This window comes from Dasypus novemcinctus, chromosome 13, assembly GCF_030445035.2.
Source record: "Dasypus novemcinctus isolate mDasNov1 chromosome 13, mDasNov1.1.hap2, whole genome shotgun sequence".
Taxonomy (NCBI): Eukaryota; Metazoa; Chordata; class Mammalia; order Cingulata; family Dasypodidae; genus Dasypus; species Dasypus novemcinctus.
In genome coordinates, this window is record NC_080685.1 from 47,512,828 (window position 1) to 47,521,420 (window position 8,593).

At 38.6% G+C, this 8,593-nt stretch overlaps 1 protein-coding gene across 2 annotated transcripts in view; it reads right to left on the minus strand.

Moving 5' to 3' along the window:
• The window catches only part of NME7 (NME/NM23 family member 7), a 295,291-nt gene that overhangs the window by 285,786 nt on the left and 912 nt on the right, over positions 1-8,593 (minus strand). The gene's annotated exons all lie outside the window — the stretch shown is intronic.

Consider the following 8,593-nt stretch of genomic DNA (forward strand, 5'->3'; position numbering starts at 1 on the left):
TGGTCTCCCTGAATCCAGTGCGACTCCCCTCTCTTCCATTCTCTTCACTAATGCCAAAATGATTTTCAAAATTAAAATTTGACCATCACATTTCCCTGATGAAAATCTTTTATTGTCTCCCCATTATCTGTAAGAGAAAAAGCAAGATCCTTACCTGTCCTATGATATCCATCTCCCCTTTGGCCTCAGTCTCAGAACAGTCCACTCTCCTCTTTGTTCTTTATTTCCCATGATCTAGCCACAGAAGCTAACTGTAACTCTTTACATTCAACCTAGACCACTCTTATCTTGGTCCTATGTGCACACTGGTCCCTCTGCCCCAAATAATTCCCTCCCTCCCATATCAGTCAGTCATAGGGGTGCTGATGCCAAATACCAGAAATCTGTTAGCTTTTATAAAGGTGTTTATTTGGGGTAGAAGCTTACACTTACCAGGCCATAAAGTGTAAGTTATTGCCCTCACCAAAGTATTTTGCCATGTGTTGGAACAAGATGGCTGCTGACATATGCCAGGGTTCAGGCTTCCTGGGTTCCTCTCTTTTCAAGGTTCATTTCTCTCTGGGCTCAACATCTCTGTTTTCTCTACAAGGTCAGCTATAGACTATGAGACTCTCTAGGCTTGCCCTGTCTCCACAAGTCCAGCTGTAGACTATCAGGCAACTGGCTCTGTCTCTTTTCCCTGGGCTTCTGCTGTGTCTAAGGAGCCGTCTCTACTCCTCTGTGTTCTTCTCCTGTGTGTTTACTTCCTGGGCTCCAGCTCAAAACTCCCATTCTCCTCTGCCATGTCATCTTCTCTGTGAGTCCCCACACACCAAGGGGGCAGGAACACAACACCCTATGGATATGGCCAATCAAAGTCTTAATCATTATTTAATCAAGTAAAAGTAAAACCTCTGAATCCAATACACTCTAATACACCCAGAGGAAAAGACCAGTTTACAAACATAATCCAATATTTCTTTTTGGAATTCATCAATATCAAACTGCTATACCCACCTTTACCTAGTTAACACCCACATTTCCATCAGTGACTTCCTCATGGAACATATATACCCCAATACACTCATCTGCCAGACCTATCCAGTAAGGATTAGGTTTGATTTTGTGGTTGTTAAATGCTCTCATTGTAACCTGTAATTCTCCTTTGCAGCACTTATCACAATTACCATTAATATTTTTTTTCCTGATAGTTTATAAATGCCAGGAGACCTATAATCATAAAAGTCTTGTTCAGCATTATTTTTTTAAAGATTTTTAAAATTTTTATAATTTATTTCTCCCCCCTATCCTCCATTGTCTGCTTTCTGTGTCCATTTGCTGTGTGTTCTGTGTCTGCTTGTATTCTCATTAGACAGCTCCAGGAACCGATCCTGGGACTTTCCAGAGTGGGAGAGAGGTGATCATTCTCTTACTCCACCTCAGCTCCTTGATCTGCTGCATCTCTTATCTCTCTATTCTATTTCTCTTTCTGTTGCGTCATCTTGCTGCACCAGCTCTCCATGTGGGTCAGCACTCCTATATGGGGCAGCACTCCTGCACAGGGCAGTACTCTGCACATGCCACCACTCTATGTGGGCCAGCTTGCCTTCACCAGGAGGCCGTGGGCATCAAACCCTGGACCTCCTATATAGTAGGTGGGAGCCCAACTGCTTGAGCCACATCCACTTCCCTTGTTCAGCATTGTAATACCAGTTCTCAGCACAGTGCCTGGCACACAGTAGGAATTTAATTTGTTGAATTAATTAATTAATTAATCCATTATGGAAACTGGCAACCCATACTGTAAATTTCTTAAGGGAGGTCCCCTTGGATTTTTATCCCGTTGTCTTATATAGCTTAGTCAGCAAATGTGAATCTGCATGAAAATAAATGTCTTGGGCCAGATCTAAATTTATCCAAAATGTAAAAGTCTTTTAGTTCAACTTAAATATTGTCCAGCGTTGGCAGAATAAGAAAGAAGGAAAAGTTGTCTTTGGAAAATGGGCTTAAGAGCAAAAGCTAAATCTGGAGCCAAAACAGGACAAATATTACCCAAGACAGCTTAAAGACTCCTTTCTGGGATCAAAAGTGAGACTCAAACTTGTCAAGCAAAGTTAAAGTCATAATCAGAAGAATCCCAAGGTACAATTCCCATACAAGATCAGGGAACATATGGGAGAATGGGTAGCAAATTAAGTCCAATAGTGTGTGAAGAGCTTTGCAGCAAGAGGTTCAGACTGAATCCAAGAAGGGGGAGTATTAAAATTGGAACATTTAGTTCCCAGAAAATGTTTTGGGGACATGAGTGCTAACTTAGAGGAACCACATTGGGCTGGACTTCATTCATTATGATTTCCTTAATTCCTTCAGCCAGAATTCATCTCTTCCTCTATAGACCAAGAGCAATCTCACTGCATTCAGAAATTCTGACTCAGATTAGAGTTGTTTCTTGGATCATCCTTGCTAGCCTGGGAGTGTTTTAAGGTCCTAATTCATATTTGTATCTTTTTGCCAGCACAAGAAGAATTTGACAATTTGATCAATTGTCAAAATTGGAAAACAACCTTCTATTTTGCTGAATTGTCGTAAGGGTTGTATAAGATAAACGATGTACAATTTTATAAACTGCAGCGTGCTCTTCAAATACATGCATTAATTATATGTCCAAGTCTGCATATTATTTAATATCCAAGCTCCTACATGCTTAGATGGGAAGGAAGTTTAGTCTTTCTCCAGTAGATGCCCCTTTATGCTATGTTCAGGAATTTTAGGAGGACTTATTCGGTTCAATGGATCCACCCTGGTAGCTCTCACAAGCTGCTGAAACTGGACAGCCTGGGCAACCCAAGCTAAGGCAACTCTTGCCCAGGAACCACTGCTATTAATGAAACCTTGTTCTACTCCTTGCTGCTTTGCCTCTATGGTTGATCCTCATGATAGTTCTTCACAGTGTATAGGAGAGGGCTCCTTTCCTACAGTTTTACATATGGCCCATGAATAATACTCGCCAAAAGTGATCTAGCCCCCAAAGTTAACATTTATTTGCCAGTTTTTTTTTATTTGGATACATAGAGTTATTTCCCAGCAGGCATGAGTTCAGAAAGAATTTTAGCATATTCCAAAAACAATTCTCTTCTCCAACAGTTTAGACATGTGGATTAAGGGTCAAAGTCACTATTCCAAACTCCCTCTTTCCTGATGGTAAATTTTATCTTTGGAGGCTTTTGTACTCACCTGCCATCCAGCAAGGCCATACATACAATTTCGTGAGACTGTTTTAATAATTTTGAACACAAGGAAAGGGATCATTCTTTATCATTACCCTCTTAGGAAGGCCCGGTACCTGTTACCCTAACATTTCCCCATGAATCTCCAAATTGCAGTACCAATAGAGTTGAAATCCATTCGTCCCATAAAACCCTCCATCCAGAACAATGGCTTAGTACTTATTTTTCATTTATGTAAAAACCAAATCTACTATTTTTCCAAATACAAAGAAGGAATGTGCCAAAGGTGAATTGAGGCCTCCTTGACCACCAGATTTTTTTACACACACTTCCCTTTTCAGTAATTGATTCTCCAACTTCAAAAAGTACTTTATTACATTTAACATTAAAGTTCTGGAAGTGTTTTCATTTTAGTGGACACCTAATGTACAACACATGAATAATAATGAAATGATAATGCTGATGAAAACAGTGATGTCATTAGTTTGGGTATCCCACATAATTTATTCTAAAGCATTCGTTCATTCAATGCCATTTAATCAACATTCACCCTACATTTATTTAGCAACTATCAGGTACCACACATACTTCACTTCCCTCCTCCAATCCATTCTCTTCACTGCAAAAAAGTAATATTTTTTCGAAAATAAATATGATCATGCCACATCCCTACTTATAACTATACAACTGTTCCTAATGTACTTAGAAGAAAGACCAAGCCCTAAGTTCCCAATATGATGCTCCTGCCCATCTCTCCAGCCCTGTGCTGAACCACACCACACCACTGCCTTGGACTACACTCTCTCTCACCAAAGGAACTTTGCATGAAATAGTCCCTCATCCTAGAAATATCATCTCTCTCATTATTTGGTTAACTCACTTTCATTTTTCAGAGCAGTGCTGTCCAACAGAACCATCTGCAATGATGGAAATAGTCTGGTTTGGAATGTCCAATATAGAGGTGGCTATTAAGCCTTTAAAACATGACAAGTGTAACTGAAGAACTAAATTTTAAGTTTTATTTCATTTTAAATAATTTAAATAGCCACATATGACTAGTGGTTATTGAAGAGCACAGATCCAGAATTCAATTCAACTGCCTTTCTGCACCCTCCAATTAAAGGCAGATATATATATATTAGCCCTGTACTTTTTTTTCCCAATTTGAAAGCAGTCACTGTTTACTAACTGACCAGATTACAAAAATAATCGTGGTAGACACCTCAGCTCAATCTTCTAATAAGCCTATTGATCTGGTCTCTGTTGCCAGCATCTCCCCATTCTACAAAATGAGTGATCTTTTTCTTCATTCCCACCTCTGGGAAAAGATAATCTGATGGGTCACGGGAAGTTGTTAGCTTCTTTGAAGCATTTCCCAACACTATAGATCTCATGAGTCAGATCCTTTGTGCAGAAGATGCCATATCCACCAAGAGATCACGCAATCAGAGTTATCTGTCAAGGCAATCATTTCTTATTGATTTTGCCATAACCATGATTACAGATCAGTTCATTCACTGACTTCAAGTTTGGGTACCCCCAGGCAATATAAGGTTCCACAATTCCCAGCATGTTAACTGAGGCCTTATTGAGCTTAACAAAGGAAATTGAAAATTATATGTTCAAATAAAATAAGTAGAAGAATAATGACTAGGGAATTTGTAAATGAGTATAACTATGCTATATTTGGAAAATAGCTTTTTATATATTCCCAGATAGAGCCTGCTGAGGGGGTGTTGATTTCATGTGGTCATATGGCTTGCCCATGGTATCCAGATTTTCCTAGCGCCTGCAGGAGCCCTTTTGTTTGAGAATTTGTTTACTGTGGCAGTTTGTGACATCTGGTTGAGACCATTAAAAAGCCCTACTTTTTAATCATAGGACTTATCACAGAAGTCACACAGGCTATCAGTCTGATTATTTAGCTTCTATTTCCTCCCACTAGTCAGCATTTTCCATGAAGTCAGGAGTCAGGTCTATTTTGTTCAATGTTGACCCTTAGGGCCTAGTATAGTACCTGGTATATAGGAGGCAATAAAAAACAAACCAAAACAACAATAACAACAACTTTCAGACATTTGTACTTCAAAGGTTTAGTCTAATTCTTGTGGAAAATAACTGACAATCTAAAGACCATTTAAGCTAACAGTTTCTCTTGTAACAGCATTCCAATAATGATATAAGTTATAAACAACATTCCTATCTCTTTGTTAGTCAAAAGAGTCTTGGAATTATCTTCTCCATTCTCTTTATGCATAAGGGTAAAGAAATTGAATACTCTAGAAAATTATTTATCTTAAACATGTATAAGAAATTGACTAAATTATAGTTGCCTATCTCTGCTTCACAAGGTAACGGGGTTCTTTCCAGTTACCCAACATATGCCCAGAACCTAACTGGAAGCTACAACTGCAACAGAGCAAAAGCAGACAAAAGCTAATCAAAGAACCCAACTGCAGTGATCAAGAAGCCAAACCAAAAGAGAAAACAGCTTCAGTTCTCTGCTGCCTTTACAAGGAGACTAGCAGTCAGCGGTTAGACAGAACATAGGAATGAATGCAGAGGAGGAACATCCATTTCTCTCTCTTTTTCTAAAGGCTCACTCTTTCTCATAAAGGACTGACAGCAATCGATCAAAAGTAAGAAGAATGATCTGGATGCAGAAATAAACTTTAAAATGCTATTCCACGCAATTTTAGGCTTTTGTCAAATGCAGAGCTTTTCTTCCCACACAATAAAAAGACTGTCACTAGGTCAAAAGAGGAATAAGACAAACCTATATGCCATCAGATTTCAACTATTTTGCCTTTTCACATATATATTGTTCAAACTATACTGTATCTTGAACTGTAGGGATCATGAATCAGAGTAAGAAATACATTTTATGCCCTAATCCAGTACAACACACACAACACACAAACTATTTGAAACAAAAATTTCATGAAATTGAAGTTATCCTTCCTGTATGTACTATGAAATGGTAAATTTCTAGTTTATGTCATTTTCTTTTTTAATGTTGGCTACATACCATAAATTGATTTCATGACCAAGTAATGGGTCACAAATTACAGTTAAAGAAACACTGCTGTGGCACATACTTGTTATCTGGTCGCTGCCTACCTCTCTAACTGCTTCTCAGACTATTTGCCACCATACTCCCCCCAGTGCAGCCATCCCACGCTACCCATCGCCCAGTTACTTTTTTTTTTTACTTCACAACCATAAGGTCAGTTCCTGAAATATGTCAAACTCTTTGCTAACTCAGGGCCTTTGATCTTACCTTAGTGAAGTATGGAACACATCCCTCCATGTCATTTCACCAATAGAGCTTTGTGTCATCCAGATCTCAGCACAAAGGTCACTTTCTCAGAGGGGACTTCACTGACCACCCAATTTTAAAAGCCACCACCCTCAATCCTGGGATGGGGACAGGGAGTTCACTGCTCTTAGGAGTGTTGGGAGGCCTGACTAACAAAATGTAGCAAGCACAAAACAACATTATTCAGCAGATGTCACTTTCCATCTCCTTATGCCACTGCAAAGGCCAAGGCATCCAAGCTAATGAAATTCTATTCCATTTGCTTCATGCCTACTCTCTAGTCCTTCACTGACTCTGAAAATTGAGAACTCTATCTTTCAATCTCACTAAATACTTTGTATTCTCTTAGAGCACTTACCACATTCTTCCCTATAAATTTTATTCATTCAGCAAGCCTAATATAGACTAAGCAATAGTAGTGAATAAGATAAAGTCATTCCTCTAAGAATTCACCATTCAATAAGGGTGGCAAACCTATAAACTGAATGCAGAAAGTACAGTAAAGGGGATGTGTACAAATCACAACTGCAGCAACAATAAAAGGGAATGAATAAACAACTCTCTGAGTAGGAAAGAAAGGCACCACAAAAGAGACACTTATCCTGGGTTTTGAAGGATCAATAGGAGTTTGGCAGGCAAACAAGGGGTAAAGTTTGAGGTGCTTGGTATGTTCAAGGAAAAGCAAGTGACTAAAAGGAAAGCCTAGGAAAGAGAGAAGAAAGAGTGAAGCTAGCCAGATAAGACAAGTGCTAGATCAGGGAGATCCTTATATGCCATTCCAAACACTAAATTTTATACTATACGGATTGGGGATCATTCTAGTCTTTTTATTAAAGAGGTAACACCAGCAGATTTGGGTTTTAGAAAATTCCTTCTAGTGGCAGAAAAAAAAATAATGGATTAGAGAATTGCCAAACCAGACTATTAAAACAGGGTTACAATAGTCTAGACAAGAAATGAGGAGGCCTTGAACTAAAACAGGATCTAATAAACAATTGAATATGGAGGTTATAGGAGAGGGAGAAATGTAGGATAACTCTGATTCCTATTTTAGATTATAATATAGTGTTATCATTAATTAACTTGTTGAAAATAGGAAAAATCAGGAGGACAAATAAATTCTGTTTTGTCCAAGTCAAGTTTGCACAGCCATGTCTAGGAAGCAAGTGCGGCTAGGTCTTAGTAGGTCTGAAGTGAAAACTGAAATTTGGTAGTGTGAATAGAAGCCCATAAGTGTGGATTAAATCACACAGGCAAATGTGAAAGTTATTAAGGAGTAAAAATCAGAGAATGGCATTTAAAAAAGCAGGCAAGGTCAGTGAAAAAGAGAGTGCATGAATCATGAATATTTTAGTTGTCACAGAGAGGATCAGAAAAATACATTTTAAGAAATAATTACTGAATTTGGCACTTACGGGGCCTTTAGAGACTTAAGCAAAAGCAACTTTATCAAAGCAATTAGAGAGGAAGTTAAACAGTGTTGAGGATGAAAATGAAGGGGCAGAAGTTAATGCAAGTAAAAATACTATATTTTCAAGCAATTTACTGATAAATAGATGGGAGGGTTAGGCAATAACTAGATAAACAAAGAAGGGAAAAGTACTTTTGTTTTATTTTCATTTTCTTAAGGATCTATGACTTAAACATTGAGGAAGAAGCAAGTGGAGAAGATGACGCTTAAAGTATAGGAAAGAGAAAGGATAGCTGGAAGCAAAATATCTCCTAATGGATGAGAGGGACTATGATCAAGAGCAAAGATAGATACACCTCTTTCTCTGAACTAAGAATTCAAGAGTGAAGGATAGATAAAAATATAGGTAAGTGTGTAGGATAGGAACATGAGATTGAAGAAACTATCTGTTAGACTCTGTCTTCTGCTTAGAAAGGAGGAAGGAGGAGAGAGAGAGACAGTTTATAAAGTGGTGAAGGTTTCAAAGGGCTCTGCAGGAAAAGGGCAGGAGCAGACTAGGGTAACTAAAAGGACTGCTGAGCAGTAATGTGGAAAGAAGTGATGGGCTCTTGGCAATTCATAGTGATTTCCCAGGACAACCATCTCTCTACCCTCCAG